The following is a 19,131-nucleotide window of genomic DNA, read 5'->3' on the forward strand; positions in this document are numbered from 1 at the left end:
CCGGGTGCTCCGGTTTCCTCCCACAGTCCAAAGATGTGCAGGTCAGGTGAATTGGCCATGCTAAATTGCCCGTAGTGTTAGGTAAGGGGTAAATGTAGGGGTATGGGTGGGTTGCGCTTCGGCGGGGCGGTGTGGACTTGTTGGGCCGAAGGGCCTGTTTCCACACTGTAAGTAATCTAATCTAATCTAATCTAAATTGCTTAGAACATGGGATCAGGAATTGGGATTGGAAATATCCACAGAAATGTGTGATGACATCTGGGAAATTGCCAGAAAAATTTCCACCTGTAATAGAACCCAAGCCATTCAGTTAAACATACTCCTTAGGACTCATATAGCACTGGAGCTATTGGCAAAATTTAGGGCAGGAGCATCTCCAATATGTCCCAAATGTAAAACAGAGGTGGGCACTCTCACACACTGCTTATGGACATGTCATAAGATCCGCAAATACTGGGTCAGAGTAGCAAATGCTTTGACAGAAATCTTGGGAGTGGAAATTAGAGTAGATCCAGTATCTCTTTGGGGGTGGCATGGTGGCTCAATGGTTAGCACTGCTGCCTCGCAGCACCAGCGTCCCAGGTTCGATTCCAGCCTCGGGTGACTGTCTGTGTGGAGCTTGCACATTCTCCCCGTGTCTGCGTGGGTTTCCTCCGGGTGCTCCGGTTTCCTCCCACAGTCCAAAGATGTGCCGGTCAGGTGAATTGGCCATGCTAAATTGCCCGTAGTGTTAGGTACATTAGTCAGGGGGAAATGGTTCTGAGTGGATTACTCTTCGGAGGGTCGGTGTGGACTGGTTGGGCTGAAGGGCCTGTTTCCACACTGTAGGGAATCTCTTCTCCTGGGCTTTTCGAACTTGCCTGGATGTGCAAGGGAGGGAATTATTTTCCATTCTCTCCTTTTGTGCAATGAAAAATATCTTAGTAAACTGGGTAGCTGAGGGCCCTCCAGGACTTTCGAATTGGTATAGGTTGGTCATGGAATGTATTCCCTTGACTTCCTTACAAATATGGTGCACCAAAAACTGAATTATTCCATAAAATATGGCAGCCCTTCCTGAATAAATATAGATACAGATATTTTCAGCCATTTTATTCAAGGGCTTTTATCTAGTTGTGGTAGTGGTTCTGGCTGGTCCGGGGGCCCTTGGGAGTAGGAATCCCGCATGAATACGGGTTTTATTATGATTTGATGTTGATTCGTTCTGAGCATGTACTTCACTATTTAATTACTATGTTATCCTTTTTTTTCTCTTGAGTAATGTAAGATATTTTATTATACGCTCTGGTTAGTTATAGGTTACATTAGTGGTTAGTTGAGTTTTGTTTTCTCCTTTTTTTTCTTTATCTCTTCTTTTTGTCTGTTAGGTTTTGGTTATTATTTATTTAATATTTAATTGTATATTAATGTTTGTATTTGTGTGTATTATTTTGTAAGTTTGTAAAAACGTGAAATTTTCAATAAAAATATCTATAAAAAAGAAAAGAAAAAGAAAGAAAAAAGAGAAGGGAGAAAGTAAAAAGAAAGAAAGATATTTCTTGAAAAAATGAATTAGCAAGGGCAACAGGGATAATCTTGGAAATTATGGACCAGTGAACCTTACTTAGGGAATTTATTAGAGACAATTCTGAGGGACAGGATTTACTAACTTTTGGAAAAATACAGACTTATTAGCAATAAGTAGCGTGGATTTGTCTCACAAACTTGCTTCAGTTTTTTGAGGAAGTGACAAAGAGTGTTGATGATGGCAGGGCAGTAGAAGTTATCCACATGGACTTTAACAAGGCTTTTGATAATGTTCTTCATGGCAGGCAGATTCAAAAGGTGAAGTTACATAGGATCCTCAGTGAGTTGATAAGCTGGATGCAGAACTGGTTTAGTCATGGAAAACAGACAGTAGCAGTGGGTGTTTTTCTGATGGAGACCTGTGACCAGTGGTGTTCTGCATGAATCTGCACTGGGACCCCTGCTATTTTAATACATATGTAAATGATGTGAGGAGAATGGTGGTGGCCTAATTTCTAAGTTTACAGACAACAATGGCAGATGGAGTTTAATCCAGACAAATGTAAGATGATGCATTTTTGTAGATCTAATGTGGGACAAAAGTATAGACCAAATGGAAGAATCCTTAATAGCATCAACGTAAAGAGGGATGTCAGCGTACAGGTCCACAATTCCCTGGAAGCGGCAATATAAGTGGATGAGATGGTCAAGAAGGCATTTGGCATGCTTGCCTTCATTGGTTGGGGTATAGAGTCTAAAAATTGGCTTGTCACGTAGCAGCTGTATAGAACTTTAGTCAGGCCACGTTTGGAATATTGTGTACAGTTCTGGTTGCCACACTATCAGAAGGATGTGGGGGTTTTGGAGAGCGTACAGAAACAGTTTAACAGAGTGTTGCCTGGTTTGGAGGGTATTAGTTATGAGGAGAGATTGGACGAATTTGATATGTTTTCACTTGAATGTCAAAGAATGGGGGTAAATCTCACAGAAGTTTACAAAATTATGAGAGACATGGATAGAATGGATAAGTCAGAGTCTTTTTCCTAGGGTAGAACCATCAATTACTTGGAGACACAAGTTTAAGGTAAAAGGGAAAAAGTTGAAAGGCAATGTGAGAGACAAGTTTTTTTATACAGAAGGTTGTAAGTGCCTGAAATGCACTGCCAGAAGAGGTGGTGGAGGCACGTACAATAGCAATGCTTAAGAGGCATCTTGCAAGATATCCGAGTAGGCAGGGAATAGAAGGAAATGGACCACATAGTGGCAAAAGGTTTTAGTTAAGAAAGGCATCGTGTCAGCACATTCTTGGTGGGCCAAAGGGCCTGTTCCTGCACGGTACTGCTCTTTATGCTTTGTTCTCTTTGTTGTTGAAACCTACCTTGAGATTTCACTGCAGTCTCCAGTATCTGCTGAGAAAAATAAAGTACATGTATTAACAACATAGCTTGATGAATTTTTACCATTTTATCCCCTTCATCAAGAATGTCAGTTTAAGTCAGTACTGGAGAGACACAAATATTACATTACGTATATAGCTTAACCCATCAAATAACTACTCAGGTAAGAGTTGAGTAACACGTTTAAATTTGAAACTTAATTTAGTTAAGTAAAGTAAGGTGTGAATGACAGGGCATGGGGTGTGTTGCAGCTATTGTATATTGGCACTGGTGAGCAAAATGCTCCACAGTAACAGATCAGTGAAAGTAACTACAGTTTGGCTCAAATGGACACTTAAATTTCATACACTATGAAACATCAACGAGGGAAAGTTATCTCTACACTTTGCCGCAGGGGACAGTCCCTTAGGCTAGGTATTTCTGATTTAATTTATTGTCAGGAACAGGAAAGTGCGAAGGCAAATGAGGTATATAAAGGGACGCAAGAAGTAACGAGGAAGAAGCCTCAGCCCTTATAATTATTTGACAGGTTTGATGTTTTTGCAGCATGCGGATGAGAACAAGGACTGTAGGAGTTTGAGCAAACAGGCCATGGAACAATGGTGTATGGAAACACTCACGCTCAGGGAGTTAAAAGGAATGTTAGGGACCAGTTACGGGAATAGGTATAGCTCACTGCAGTCAAGGGCATGAGTCCCATAAGGCCATGCTCCCTACACGGCACTAAGATTAAGGCCTGGTTAGCTCAGTCAGGAGAGTTTGAGATTTTATTTTGGAGCACGTTGAAGCAGCTCTTAATTTCTATCTCCTCCAGCTGGAATGGAATGTGGAGTGACATGGTAAGAGAAATTTGTTATGATATACATACATAGTGACAATAGAGGTAAAACTAAGAAAGATTCTGCCGAAGGAGTATGAGCATCTACAGCTGGATTGAAAATCAGAACCTCAAAATAATAAGCTAATTAGTTTGGTAATATAACCTGAGTGATGAATGAACTCTGAGTCATACAGCACAGAAACAGGCCCTTCAGCCGACTATGTCCATGCCAACCAACAAACACCAAAATATATTAATCCCATTTACCTGCATTTGATCCATATGGCTTGGCATTTTAAGTGCTCATCCTGATTCTTTTTTAAAAGATTTTCGAGCTTTTTTTTTACAAAAATACAAAATTAATACAAAATAGTATATCCACTTTACAGTATAATAGTGGCACCAATATAAAATTAAGAAAACTAACAACTAATCTACTCTACAAACTACCAAAACACAAAATAAGATATAAGAAAGAAGACTATATATAAATAAAAGACCACAGTTTCGTACATTACTAACAACAAAAAATCAGAAAAAAAGGTAAACAAATAAATAAATATACATTCAAAATAAAATTATATCAAGTCATAACAAAACCTGTACTTATATGGGATTCTTCCTCCCAGGGACTCCCAAACCAACAAACATCATCCTCATGGCTAAACAAAAGCCCTAGACAGTATGGCCAATACATCTGCATCGGTGGAGTTCAAAAAGGGTCGCTATGTTCTATAAAATAACTCCATTTTTTGGTGCACCATATTCGTAAGGAAGTCCAGGGGAATATATTACATAACTATCCTATGCCAATTCGAAAGTCCTGGGGGACTTTCCGATACCCAACTTACTAAAATGCTTTTCCTCGCACAAAAGGAAAGGATAGTGAATAGTTTCTTCCCGTATGCATCTAGAGAAGGAATCTCCGTTCCAAAAATCTTTGCCAAGACATTTGCTACACTGTCCCAATATCTACCAATCTTATGGTATGTCCACAAACAATGAGTGAGAGTCCCAACTTCTATTTTACATATAGGGCACATTGGGGATGCTCCTGCCTTAAACTTTGCAAGCTGCTCTGGTGCCATATGAGCCCGATGAAGTATCTTCAATTGAATAACCTGTGTTGTATTACAGATAGAGATCTTCCTGGCATTTTTGCAGATATCCTCCCACATCTCTAAGGAGATTTCCATCCCTAATTTCTGATTCCAGGCTTTATATAGTCGTTCCATGTCCTTCGATACCTTATTACTTAACGAGTGATAGAGAGTACTGACCGAATGTGCACCCATCGGCCGAAGCACTCTCCTTTCCAAATCTGACTTGTACGGTTTAGTCATCAATGTGGTCTTTTTTTTGTATGAAATCTCATACTTGAAAATATCAAAGAAGATCCTTCCTCGGCAACCCGAACTTCTAATGCAACTGTTTGAAGGACATCATGACCTCCCCATCGAACAGATCTCCCAAACAGGAGATGCCTCTGAACTCCCAATTTTTAAATCCAACGTCAGTCAAGCCTGGCCAAAATTCCAATGTTCCCACTATAAGAGTAGAAGGGGAGGTTTCTTTGTAAATTATCCTCATCCTGTCGCATCATCCTCCAAGCTTTGATTGTATTTAATACAATTAGGTTTTTACAATGATCTGTAATAATTCTCATCTTATCCATAAATAACAGATTGCTGAGGGGACATTTTGTTTGGGAAGCCTCAATATCCAACCATATTGATTGTGGGTCACAAGAGACCCAGTCAGCCACATATGATAACAGAGAGCTCAGTTGGTACCGCCTGAAATCAGGAAAATCTAGACCTCCCCTTACTGTGGGAGCTGCAACTTATCTAATTTAATAAGGGACCGTCTATGATTCCAAATAAAAGAACCAAGCCAACCATACAGCTTACGCAGTGTCTGCCTTGGCAACATCAAAGGAAGCATTCTCATGAGGTATAATAGGCGAGGGAGAATATTCATCTTGATCAAAGCTATTCTTCCCAGCCAGAATATTGGGAGATCTGTCTGTGTGGAGTTCGCACATTCTCCCCGTGTCTGCGTGGGTTTCCTCCCACAGTCCAAAACTGTGCAGGTCAGGTGAATTGGCCATGCTAAACTGCCCGTAGTGTGAGGTGATGGGGTAAATGTAGGGGAATGGGTCTGAGTGGGTTGCTCTTCAGAGGGTCGGTGTGGACTTGTTGGGCCGAAGGGCCTGTTTCCACACTGTAAGTAATCTAACATCTAATCTAAAAATCTTCCCAGCGTTGAAGGTCCTGCCTTATTTTCTCTAATAAATGCATATAATTAACTTTGTATAGCTGACCAAATATAAAAATACCGAAATAGAGTAATAAAAATACCTAAATAGAGAAAACCTCCCAGTGACCACCGAAAAGGAGAAACGGGATCCATCTGGAAAATTGGATATGCTGGGAAGACCTCCCTAGTGACATGGCCTCTGATTTCATAAAGTTAATTTTGTAACCTGAGAACATACCAAATACGTTAACCACTTGAATTAAGCGGGGCACAGATATCGATGGATCATTTAAGAAAAGAAGGACATCGTCCGCATAGAGAGTGATTTTATGCTTACCAGATTCTACCTCTGGGGCCGTTATATTAGGGTCAGTTCGGATAGCTTCCGCCAGCGCCTTAATCACTAGTATAAATAGTATTGGCGAGAGAGGGCATCCTTGATGACAATCTCTGCTAACACTAAAGCTATCCAATCTTATGCCGTCATTAACAGTTTGGTATTGGAGAGGTCTTTACCAAGTGGGTTGTTATATAATACTGTGACACACTTGGTAAAGATCTCTCCAATATCAAACCGCTCCATAGTATAAAAAAGATATGGCCATTCTACCCGATATGCCTTCTCTGCATCCATGGAGACGACTAATCCCAGTATCGCTCCTTGCTGGCAGACTTGTACCATATTTAACACTCTTCTGATATTATTAGTAGATCTGCGACCCTTAAAGATCTACCCCAGAGGTAGAATCTGGTAAGCATAAAATCACTCTCTATGCGGACGATGTCCTTCTTTTCTTAAATGATCCATCGATATCTGTGCCCCGCTTAATTCAAGTGGTTAACGTATTTGGTATGTTCTCAGGTTACAAAATTAACTTTATGAAAGGGTCGCAGATCTACTAATAAACCCCATCTGATCCTCTTTTATAATAAATGGTAAAACCCTCTCCAGTCTTAATGCAAACATTTTTGAGAGAATTTTAAAGTCCATATTCAATAAGGATCTAGGTCTGTACGAAATATAGTCATCTGGGGATTTTCCTTTCTTAAGAATGAGAGAGATATTTGTTTCTCGCAGGGAGCATGGGAGGCTACCTTGACTACATGAATAATTATACATATCTATAAGTGGTCCGGCCAACTCGTCTAGAAACTCTTTATAGAACTCAGCCTGAAATCCATCTAGTCTGGGCGCTTTACCGCTCTGGAGCTGCCTCACCACCTCCTGCACTTCCTGGGTTGTCAGGGGGCTGTTCAAAGGCGACACCTGCTCCAAGGTTAAGCCCAAAAGGGCCAAATTTTTTTAAAAATGACTCCGTCTTCCTCACTCTATCCTCACAGCCCTCCGACTTATACAACTTGAAGTAGAACTTTGTAAAGGCTGCATTGATCTTTTTAGGATCATAAGTCAGGGTACCAGCATCCTCTCTAATTGATGTAATGGATTGGGGAGCCTTTTTCTTTCTGGTAAGGTATGCTAGATACCTGCCCGGCTTATCGCCATGCTCAAATAATCTCTGCTTTGCAAATAGTATCTTCCTCTTTGCTGTTTGAGTAAGTTGCCCTGAGGGCTGTAATCCACTGTAGTTTAGCTGCCTTCAGGTGAGCCTTGAGCAGATGCTGTTGTTCTCCCTTTTGTCTTTTTCGGGTCGCAGAATATGAGATAACCAACATGCATATACCTTAGCAGTCTCCCACATCACCGATGGGTTGCTGACCATGCCTGAATTGATACCCCAGAAAGTTTTAAATGCTTTCGAGAAATATTCTATGAACTTACTATCCTTCAATAGGAAAGGGTTCATACGCCAATGTCGGGAACCCATCTCGTCACCATTAGTCTTGACCTCCATATATACTGCTGCATGGTCGGAAATAGTTATATTCCCTATTTTACAAGACAATATCAAATTCAGAAAGGTTGAGGGGATAAAAACATATTGATTCTGGTGTGACACTTGTGTGGGCTAGAATAAAAAATAAAATCTCTCCCCTCAGGATGAAAACACTTCCACACATCTACCAGTCCCAACTCCCTATTCAGATCATCCAACTGCCTAGATCTCAGAGATATACCCGCAGTGCTCATAGGTATCCTGTCCACCTCGGGGTCGATAATACAATTAAAATCTCCCCCTATAATTATGTGATGCACTCTGAGAGCCATCAACTTGGAGAGCGCATCTGTTACAAATTTACAAGGATGTGCCGGGGGGCAATATCATTCAAAATCCCTTTCTCCTCTCCATATATTAGGACTTTAATTAATATATATCGTCCGGACTCATCTTTTATCTGGCTTAGCATTTGGAAGGGAAGATTCTTCTGGATAAGAATGGCCACTCCCCTAATTTTTGAGCTAAAAGATGAAAAGATAACCAAATCCACCCTGTTGCAGCTTCGAATGTTCCTTATCAAGTAGAATGTGTGTCCTGTAAAAGGGCTACATCAACCCTCTTTTTTAAGACTTGATAATATCTTTTTCCTTTTAATTGGCGAGTGGTTCCCTTTGACATTCCAGGTGCACCATTTAAAGAATGACTAGCCATGATCGTTCAGGAAAGTCTGAGACCCCCCAGGAGGAAGAACCCCACTCAAAAAGCATTGAGTAAAGATCATAAACAATTCATATAAATTTAAAAATACAACCTTTAAAACAACTAAATCAAAACAACTAAGAACTACTCCTAAAAAAAGAGATATAATTCAAAGGAGACTTTCCCCCTTGTCCATAGGGGACAAACATACCTTCCAGTAATCCCTCCATAACACCTTCCAGCTAGAGCCATGCCCTCGGCCCAGACATTACAAAGTAAGATAAACAAATGACAATGTCTTAGAATACAAGAATTAGAAGTGGGCAACCAACCTGCCCCCTCCATATTATTACCCAGGCACTCTTAACAAAACAGCAACATAAAATAAAATACAGTAGCGCCTCGACTTACGAACTTAATCTGTTCCGGGACCTGGTTCGCGAACAGAAAAGATTGCGAACTGAATACGTTTTTCCCATTGTTCGGAATGCTTGGACGTAGCAACGAACGCTGTTCACAGCGCAGGCACCAAAGACGAACTGAATGAGATCACGCGGGGCCCGAGAGCTTTTGCGTTCAACAAGCGTGTAGCAAAGCAGAACAATGAAACCACGTGGTCGTACACGGGCATTTTGCGTTTGTATCTTTGTTTATATCTTGAATTTCGTACGTACGTCGAAGCAAAATTTTACGTAGCAACGAACGCTGTTCACAGCGCACGCGCCAAAGACGAACTGAATGAGATCACGCGGGGCCCGAGAGCTTTTGCAGTTGTGGGAGCCATTGCTCCAAAAAGTCAACAAGCTGGCCTTCTTCCTCCCGTTCGGGAAGGCCCAGCAACCGAATATTTTTCCAATGACCTCGATTTTTGAGGTCATCAATATGCTCTTCTAAGACCCAGACTCAACATTCCAGAGCCGGGACCTGACCCAAAGAGGATTCAGCAGCGATCTTCATCCCAGGCAAAATCCTGGTTAATCTCCTCTCCAGTACTCACTCCAGCACAATCACTACCGTCTGATGGTGTGGCAACCAGAACTGCACACAGTATTCCATCTGTGGCCAACATTTTATCAAGTTGTAACAAGACCTCCTTGCTCCTATATGTATGCTCTGGCTAATGAAGGCAAGCATTTTGTATGCTACCTTCACCATCATGTCTTCCCTGTGCTGACAACTTCAGGGATCTATCGACTTATACACCTCGATTCTCCCTCGGGATCTACCATTGTCTAAATCCTTCCCTTATTAGACCTTCGAAAATGTATCACCTCACACTTATCAAGCCTTCACCTTGTCTAGTCCTGTTGCAATTTTGTACATTCCTATGAGATCTTCCTCAAATAGCCACACAGAGGCCAATATCCATCACCAAGTCACGAAGTCACAGTTCTTGACTTTAGTACTGCCTCAATCAAGAGTCAGCTACCAACATGTCAGCATCTCTGACACTTCACTTTTTATATGTCAGCCAGGGCTCCATGATTGGATCAGATCAGGGAACTCATATTCGATGATGTCCATTCTTCTGAATTCCAATGAATATGATCATAACCAATTCGACTTCTCCTCATATGTCAGGAGTCAACCTAGTAAACATTTGCTGTCCTCCCTCTTTCGAAACAGCAGGCTTCCTCAGACAAGGAGAATAAAACTACTCAAAATATTCCAGGTGTGGTCTTGCCACGGCTCTGTAAAACTGCAAGGAAACATCCCTGCTCTTATACTCAAGTAATCTCACTACAAAGGCCAACATTCCTTTTGCTTTCTTTACCATCTACTGAACCTGCATATTTATCTTTAACGTCTGGTATATGGGGCACCCAGGTCTCATTGCACATCTCATCTCTCAACTCCATTCATCTAATTATCTGCTGACTTGCTTTTTGCTACCAAAGTGAATAACCTCTTATTCATCCACATTGTTCTTCATCTGCCATGCATTTGCCCACTTACTCAAGTTGTCCAAATCACACTCAAGCGTCTCTACATCCTTCTCACAGCTCGCCCTCATGCCCAGCTGTGTTTCATTTGCAAATCTGAAGATTTTATATTCAAATCCCTCAACTTTAATGTTATTAAAAATGGTGAAAAGTTTGTGTCCTAACACTCACCCTAGCAATGCTCCATGAATCATTGTCTGTCATACAGAAAATTGTTAATTCCTCCTCCTTTTCCTATCAGCCAACTAGTTTTCTATCCATCTCAATACACTACCAGCAAATCACATGCACTTTAATCTTATCTAACTAATCTCTTATGCAGGACTTTTTCAAAAAGATCATTTGTGGGATGAGGGTGCTACTGGCGAGACCAGCATTTATTGCCCATCCCAGAGAGCAGTTAAATGTCAACCACAATGGTATGCATCTGGAGTCACATGTTGTCCAGACAGGTTTGGGTGTCCAAAAGGACATCAGTGAACCAGGTGGGGTTTTCTCCATTAATTGACAATAGATTCATGGTCATCATTAAACTCTTATTCCCAGATTTTCCTTTTTATTGAATTCAAGTTCCACTATCCTCCACTATGGGATATGACCCCAAGTGTCTAGAGGCTGGGTCTCTGGGTTAACAGTCCAGCAATAATACCACTGGGCTTTTGCCTTCTCTGGGGTGAAAGCCTTGTGAAAATGCAAATAAAATGCATCTAATGCTTCCACCTCATCAACTCTGTGAGTAACATTCTTGAAGAATTCTCACAGATTTATCAAGCAAAAATCCTTGCTGTGACCAATCCTACAACTGTTTTCCAAGATCAGATAAGAGTCCAGGAGAAACGGAGGACTGCAGATGCTGGAGATCAGAGCTGAAAAATGCGTTGCTGGAAAAGCGCAGCAGATCAGGCAGCATCCAAGGAGCAGGGGATTCTCCTGCTCCTTGGATGCTGCCTGACCTGCTGCGCTTTTCCAGCAATACATTTTTCAGCTCAGAGAAGAGTCCAGTCTGTAAGTGCAGGCCTCACTCCTCAGTTGTTGCTCCCACCTAGAGTCTGGTATTGATACTGCTCCAAGGTAACTCCAGGTGCAATTCCTCAGCTATGATTTATATTGTCTTGCTCAGAACTGCTTCCATGCAGGGTGTGATACTAATCATGCCAGAAAACTGCAGGCCTTGTTCCTCAGGTGTGACTTATAGTCCATCAGACAGTTGAATATTTGAGTAGCTAAAAGGGACTGAAGATAAAGGTGATAAAGATGAGTCTAATCAGCAACAGCAAATTCATTATTGGAAGCACTAAGATACTGACAAGTTTTTCTGGCATTATTCCTGTAGACAATGATGACATAAAGATCAAAGCTAAAGGCTCTGCAATTTCCTCCCTGGCTTCCCAGAGAATCTGAGGAAAAATCCCATCCAGCCCAGGGGATTTATCTATTTTCACACTTTCTGGAATTGGTAACACCTCCTCCTTGTGAACCTCAATCTCATCTAGTCTCGTAAACTGTACCTCAGTACTCTCCTCGACAACATTGTCTTTTTCCAGTGTGAATATTGACAAAAAATATTCATTTAGCGCTTCCCCTATCTGCTCGGACTCCACACACAACTTCCCACTATTATGCTCGATTGGCCCTAATCTTTCTCTCGTCTGTCTTTTATTCCTGATGTACCTATTAGAAAGCTTTAGGGTTTTCCTTGGTCCTATCTGCCACTGGCTTCTCACATCCCCTCCTGGCTCTTCTTAGCTCTCTCATTAGGTCTTTCCTGGCTTACTTGTAACTCTCAAGCACCGTAACTGAGCCTTCACGTCTTATCCTAACATAAGCTGCCTTCTTCTTCCTCTTGACAAGAGATTCAACTTCTTTAGTAAACCACGACTCCCTTGCCTGCCAACTTTCTCTCTGCCTGACAGGTACATGCTTATCAAGGACATGCAGTAACTGTACTTTGAATAAGCTCCATATTTCAACTATACCCATCCCCTCAGTTTCCTTCCGTATTCTATGCATCCTAAATCATGCCTAATTGCATCATAATTGCCTTTCCCCCAACTATAACTCTCACCCTGCGGGTATGTATATATCTATTCCATTACATCGCTAAACAACTGAATTGTGGTCATTATCACCAAAGTGCTCACCTACCTTCAAATCTAACACCTGGCCAGGTTCATTACCCAATACAAATCCAATGTGGCTTTTCCCCTTGTTGGCTGGTCTCCATACAGGCTGTCATCCTGCATACATAGGACAAAAACTGACCCATCTAAAAGTAATTGAATTATACTATTTCCAGTCAATATTTGGAAAGTTTAAAGACCCCCATAACAACTACCTTGTTATTCTCGCTCCTATCCAAAATTATCTTTGCAATCCTTTCCTCTACATCTCTGAAACTATTCGGAGGCCTATAGAAAACTCCCAACAGGGTGAACTCTCCTTTCCTGTTTCTAACCTCGGCCCATACTACCTCAGTAGACGAATCCTCAAACGTCCTTCCTATTACCATCGTACTATCCTTGACTAACAATGCCACAGCTCCCCCTCTTTTACCATCTTCCCTGTTTTTACTGAAGTATCTAAATCCTGGAACCTGCAACACCATTCCTGTCCCTGCACTATCAATGTCTCCGAAATGGCCACAACATCGAAGTCTTAGGTACCAACCCATGCTGCAAGCTCCCTTATTCTGAATGCTCCTGGCGTTGAAGTAGACACACTTCAAACCTGTTTGCCGGTGAACTCTTTCCTTTGGGGCCTTGGAGGGAGGTGAGGGGGGAGGTATGGGCGCAAGTCTTGCATCTCCTGCGGTTGCAGGGGAAGGTGCCGGGAGTGGAGGTTGGGTTGGTGGGGGGTGTGGATCTGACGAGGGAGTCACGGAGGGAGTGGTCTTTACGGAATGCTGATAGGTGAATTGGCCGTGCTAAATTGCCCAAAGCATTAGGTGCATTAGTCAGAGGAAAATGGGTCTGGGTGGGTTACTCTTTGGAGGGTCGGTGTGGACTTGTTGGGCCGAAGGGCCTGTTTTACCATCTTCCCTGTTTTTACTGAAGTATCTAAATCCTGGAACCTGCAACACCATTCCTGTCTCTGCACTATCAATGTCTCCGAAATGGCCACAACATCGAAGTCTTAGGTACCAACCCATGCTGCAAGCTCCCTTATTCTGAATGCTCCTGGCGTTGAAGTAGACACACTTCAAACCTGTTTGCCGGTGAACTCTTGAGACCTTGAAACCTAATTTCTGACCTCACTACTCTCAAACCCCTGGATACTGGAACTACAATTTAGGTTCCCATTCCCCTGCTGCATTAATTTAAACCCTCCCAAAGAGCATTAGCAAATTCCCCCCACTCCCTGAGGATATTGGTACTTGCTGGTTCAGGTGTAGACCATCCTGTTTGTAGAGGTCCCATCTACCACGTGTTCAACTCCTCTCTCGCCCTATTCCTTGCCTCGCTAGCACATGGCACGGGCAACAAACAGAGGTAATAACTGTTTGTTCTAGCATGAAGCTTCCACCCTAGCTCCCTGAATTTCTGCCTTAAATCCCCATCCCTTTTCCTATGTCCTTGGTGCCAATGTGAACCTCTACTTGGGGCTGCTCCCCCTCAAGGATCCCAAACACCATGATCAGAGACATCACGAACCCTGGCACCGGAGGGGCAACAAACCAATCCCGAGTCTCCCTTGTTCCCACAGAACCTCCTATCTGTCCCTGGGGCAGCTCGGTGGTTAGCACTGCTGTCTCACAGCACCAGGGTCCCAGGTTCAATTCCAGCATTGGGTGACTGTGCAAACTCTGCACATTCCCCCCGTGTCGGCGTGGGTTTCCTCCCACAGTCTAACGATGTGCAGAGGTGAATTGGCCGTGCTAAATTGCCCAAAGCGTTAGGTGCATTAGTCAGAGGAAAATGGGTCTGGGTGGGTTACTCTTTGGAGGGTCGGTGTGGACTTGTTGGGCCGAAGGGCCTGTTTCCACACTGTGAGGAATCTAATCTAATGTAAATCCAAACAAAAACCTAGAGAGTTCCCCAATGACTAATGCTCTGCTCCTCTTGCCCCTTCCCTTCTGAGCAACAGTGACAGACTCTGTGCCAGAGACCTGTATCCCATGACTTACCCCAGGTAAGTCAAACCCCAAACAGTATCCAAAATGGTATACTGTTATTGAGGGGAACGGCCACAGGGAATCCCTGCACTGTCTGCCAGTTCCCATTCCGTCCCCTGACTGTAACCCATTCTGCCTTTTTCTTGTGCCTGAAGTGTGACTACCTCTGTATAACTCCTCTTAAAATAACCCCCTCCGCCTCCCGAATGATCCGAAACTCATCCAGCTTCAGCACCAAAATAGAGGCAACTCTGGTAATTATAGATCAGTGAGCCTTACTTCAGTTGTGGGTAAAGTATTGGAAAAGGTTATAAGAGATAGGATTTATAATCACCTAGAAAGTAATAAGTTGATTAGAGATAGTCAACTGGAATCTGCAATAACCATTCCTGTTCCTTTATCAATGTCTCCAAAATGGCCACAACATCTAATTTCCAGGTACTAATCCATGCTGCAAGTTCACCCACCTTATTCCGAATGCTGCTGGCATTGTAGTCACACTTCAAACCATCTTCCTGCTTGCAAGTGAACTCGTGACCTTGAAACCTCATTTCTGAATGGTTGGTGAAGAGTAGGTCATGCCTCACAAACCTTCATTGAGTTCTTTGAGACAGTGACCAAACAGATCTTGATGTGGTACATATGAATTTCAGTAAGGTGTTTGATAAGGTTCCCCTTGTAGTCTACTGCACAGGTTACAGAGGGATGGGATTGAGGGAGATTTAGCATTTTGATCAGAAATTGGCTAGACGAAAGAAGACAGAGGGTGGTAGCTGAAGGGAGATGTTCATCCTGGAATTTAGTTACTAGTGGTGTACCGCAAGGATCTGTTTTGGGTGCATTGCTGTTTGTTATTTTTATAAATGACCTGGATGAGGGTGTAGAAGAATGGGTTAGTAAATTTGCAGATGAGACTAAGGTTGGTGGAGTTGTGGATAATCATGAAAAATGTTGCAGGTTACAGAGGGACATAGATAAGCTGCAGAGCGGGGCTGAGAGGTGGCAAATGGAGTTTAATGCAGAAATGTGTGATTCACTTTGGAAGGAGTAACAGGAATAAAGAGTGCTGGGCTAATGCTAAGATTCTTGGTGGTGTAGATGAGCAGAGAGATCTCTGCGTCCATGTCCATCGATCCCTGAAAGTTGCCAATCAGGTCAATAGGGTTAAGAAGACATACGGTGTGTTAGTTTTTATTGGTAGAGGGATTGAGTTTCTGAGCCACGAAGTCATGCTGAAGCTGTACAAAACTCTGGTGTGGCTGCACTTGGGAGTATTGTGTACAGTTCTGATCACTGCATTATAGAAAGGATGTGGAAGCTTTGGAAAGGATTCAGAAGGAGATTTACTAGGATGTTGCTTGGTATGGAGGGAAGGTCTTATGAGGGAAGGCTGAGGAACTTGAGGCTGTTTTCGTTAGAGAGAAGGTTGAGAGATGACGTAATTGAGACATACAAGATAATCAGAGGGTTAGATAGGGTGGACAGTGAGAGCCTTTTTCCTTGAACGGTGATGGCGAGCATGAGGGAACATAGCTTTAAATTGAGAAGTGATAGATATAGGACAGATGTCAGAGGTAGTTTCTTTACTCAGAGAGTAGTAGTGGCATGGAACCCACTGCCTGCGTAGTATACTCGCCAACTTTAAGGGCATTTAACTGGTTATTGGATAAACATATGGACGAAAATGGAATAGTGTAGGATACATGGGATTCAGATTGGTTCCACTGGTTGGTGCAACATTGAGGGCAGAAGGGCCTTTACTGCGCTGTAATGTTCTATGTTCATGTACCTTGGTTTGATGATAAACACCAAGATTATGCCCCAGAACGAAATCCAGGTTAGATCAACTGTGGCAAGAAGACCGACAGCGTGCTGATTGGGATTTATCTATCATTTTGACTTCAAACAAAAGTTTTGGGCTAATCTTTCTCCTGCATTCCCTGTGGAAACATTTTGGCAAGAAGTCTCTTGCCAACCAATCAGCAGCCTGTTTGTTATGCAGTGTAAATTGTTTTCCTTTCAAAATTTGGAATTTTGCTTGTGAAAAGCTTTTCTGACAAAAAACTTCAACAGCACCTCTATACTTAAGCTCCACACACCAAAGTAACTAGATGTTCTTATTGTTTCATAACCTGCAAACAAGAATTAGAATGAGATCAAAGACTATAGTGCACATCTATATGTGATGGGTGAATGAGTTCATGTCTGACATCCTATGTTTTAACAGAGACAGTTCTAATATCCATGTAGGTTTGGGTTATGACTAGCATGTGAATATTAAGGCAAGTGAATGAATTAATAAATGACCTTTCCTTAGCACCCACCCCTTTCTAGCCCTCAGATGCCATCACTTTCTGATCCCCTGAAGCCACTCTCCCCAACCCAACCGTTGCCGTACGTTCACCACCCCTGCTGACTTTTCCTGCTGAGACTTAACGTACTAACCTCAGCAAAGGACTCAGCTTCATACCTTCACCTTAATGAATTTTTGGCTTGTCATTACGTTGAACTGTTTTTCTGCTACCTCCATGTCTGTGCAGGATGACAATCCACCCCCAACCCCCCACATTCAACTGATCCATTCCCCTGCCTCTAGTATTCATCCTCCACTTGGGCCTCTTCCCCTGGTCTCTTACCTACCCTTGATCTCTTCATTGAAAACTGCTGATGTGACATCAATTTCACTGCTCCTCTACCCCATCCCCTTCTAAAACTGCCACACTTCAGTCTCTCAGGTCCAACCCTAACTCCAACTGGGTTGTCTCCCAAGCCCAGACAGCCCGCTTCGACCTCTTTCTGAAAATCCACAAAGCAGACTGCCTCGGTAGGCCCATTGTATCGGCCTGTTCCTGCCCCACTGAGCTCATTCCCTGGATGCTGCCTGACCTGCTGTGCTGTTCCAGCAATAAAGTTTCAACTTTGATCTCCAGCATCTGCAGACCTCACTTTCCCCTCATTTCCTCCTACCTTGACTCCTTCCTCTTGCCAGCTGCCCAGACCCTGCCCACCTATATCCGCGATTCCTCTGATGCCCTCTACCAAAGCCCAGACAGCCCGCTTCGACCTCTTTCTGAAAATCCATAAAGCAGACTGCCTCGGTAGGCCCATTGTATCGGCCTGTTCCTGTCCCACTGAGCTCATTTCCTCCTACCTTGACTCCTTCCTCTTGCCAGCTGCCCAGACCCTGCCCACCTATATCCGCGATTCCTCTGATGCCCTCTACCACATTGACAATTCCCAGTTCCCTAGCCTGAACTGCCTCCTGTTGGCCATGGATGTCCAATCCCTCAACACCTCTATTCCCCATCAGGATGGTCTGAGAGCTCTCAGCTTCTTCCTCAACCAGGTCTGAAAATTCTCCATTCACCATCACACTGCTCTGCCTGGCTGAAGTTGGTCTCTCACTGAACAATTTCTCCTTGAATTCATCTCACCTCTGCCAAGTCAAAGGAATGTCATGGGTCCTACTTATACCTGCCTCTTTATGGGGTACGTGGAACGATCCTTGTTCCAGTCTTACAGTGGTCCCCTCCCACAACTTTGTTTTTTCACTATATCCATAACTGCTTTGCTGCTGTTTCGTGCCCCCGCCAGAACCTTTTGCCTTCACCCAAATATAATTTTCGCATCGTCCATTTCCAACTTTCCTTGATCTCTGTCTCCATTTCAGGAAATAAATTGTCCACTCCCATCCACTATAAAGCCACCGACTCCCATAGCTACCTTCACTACAGCTCGTCACACCCCATGTCCTGCAAGGATTCCATCCCATTCTTCCAGATCCTCATCACATCTGTTCAGATGATGCCACTTTCCAAAACCGTGCTGCTCACATGGCTTGCTTCTTCCATGACCATGGTTTGCCACCTACTGTGGTTGACAGGGCCCTCAATAGCAGCTGATCTTTCACCTGTGCTTCTGCCCTGGCCCCATTCCAATCACTCACAACAGCATGAGTAGGTTCCTCTTGGCCTCACTTTTCATCCCACCTGCCTCCGCAATCAAAGGATCATTCACCATGATTTCAGACAACTCCAGCACAATGCCACCACTTACTCACCCCACCTGCCTTTCGCAGGGATAGTTTCCTCCAGGATACCCAAATCCATTCCACATTCAACAAAACCAACCACGCTTCCCACAGCACCTTCCCATGTAACCGCAGAAGGTGCAACACCTGCCTCTTCATCTCGTCCCTGCTCACCATCCATGGGCCTAAACAGTCTTTTTAGGTGAAGCATTTCACCTGTACCACCTCCAGTCTTGTGGATTGTGTTCCCTGCATCCAGTGTGGCCTACTCTGCGTTTGAGAAACCCAACGCAGACTGGATGACCACTTTGAGAAACACCTTTAGTCTGTCTGCAAGCATAATCATGACCTTTCTAGCTGGTCATTTTAACACTGCGTCCTGCTCACACGCCAACATGCCTGCTTTGGCATGCTGCAATGCTCCAGTTGCACTGTGATTCACTGGAGGAACAACAACTCATTTACAGCCTTCTGAACTTGAGTTCCACACCTTCAAATTGTGAACCAAGGACATCCGAATGTCTGTCC

Source organism: Chiloscyllium plagiosum, chromosome 19, assembly GCF_004010195.1.
Source record: "Chiloscyllium plagiosum isolate BGI_BamShark_2017 chromosome 19, ASM401019v2, whole genome shotgun sequence".
Lineage (NCBI taxonomy): Eukaryota > Metazoa > Chordata > Chondrichthyes > Orectolobiformes > Hemiscylliidae > Chiloscyllium > Chiloscyllium plagiosum.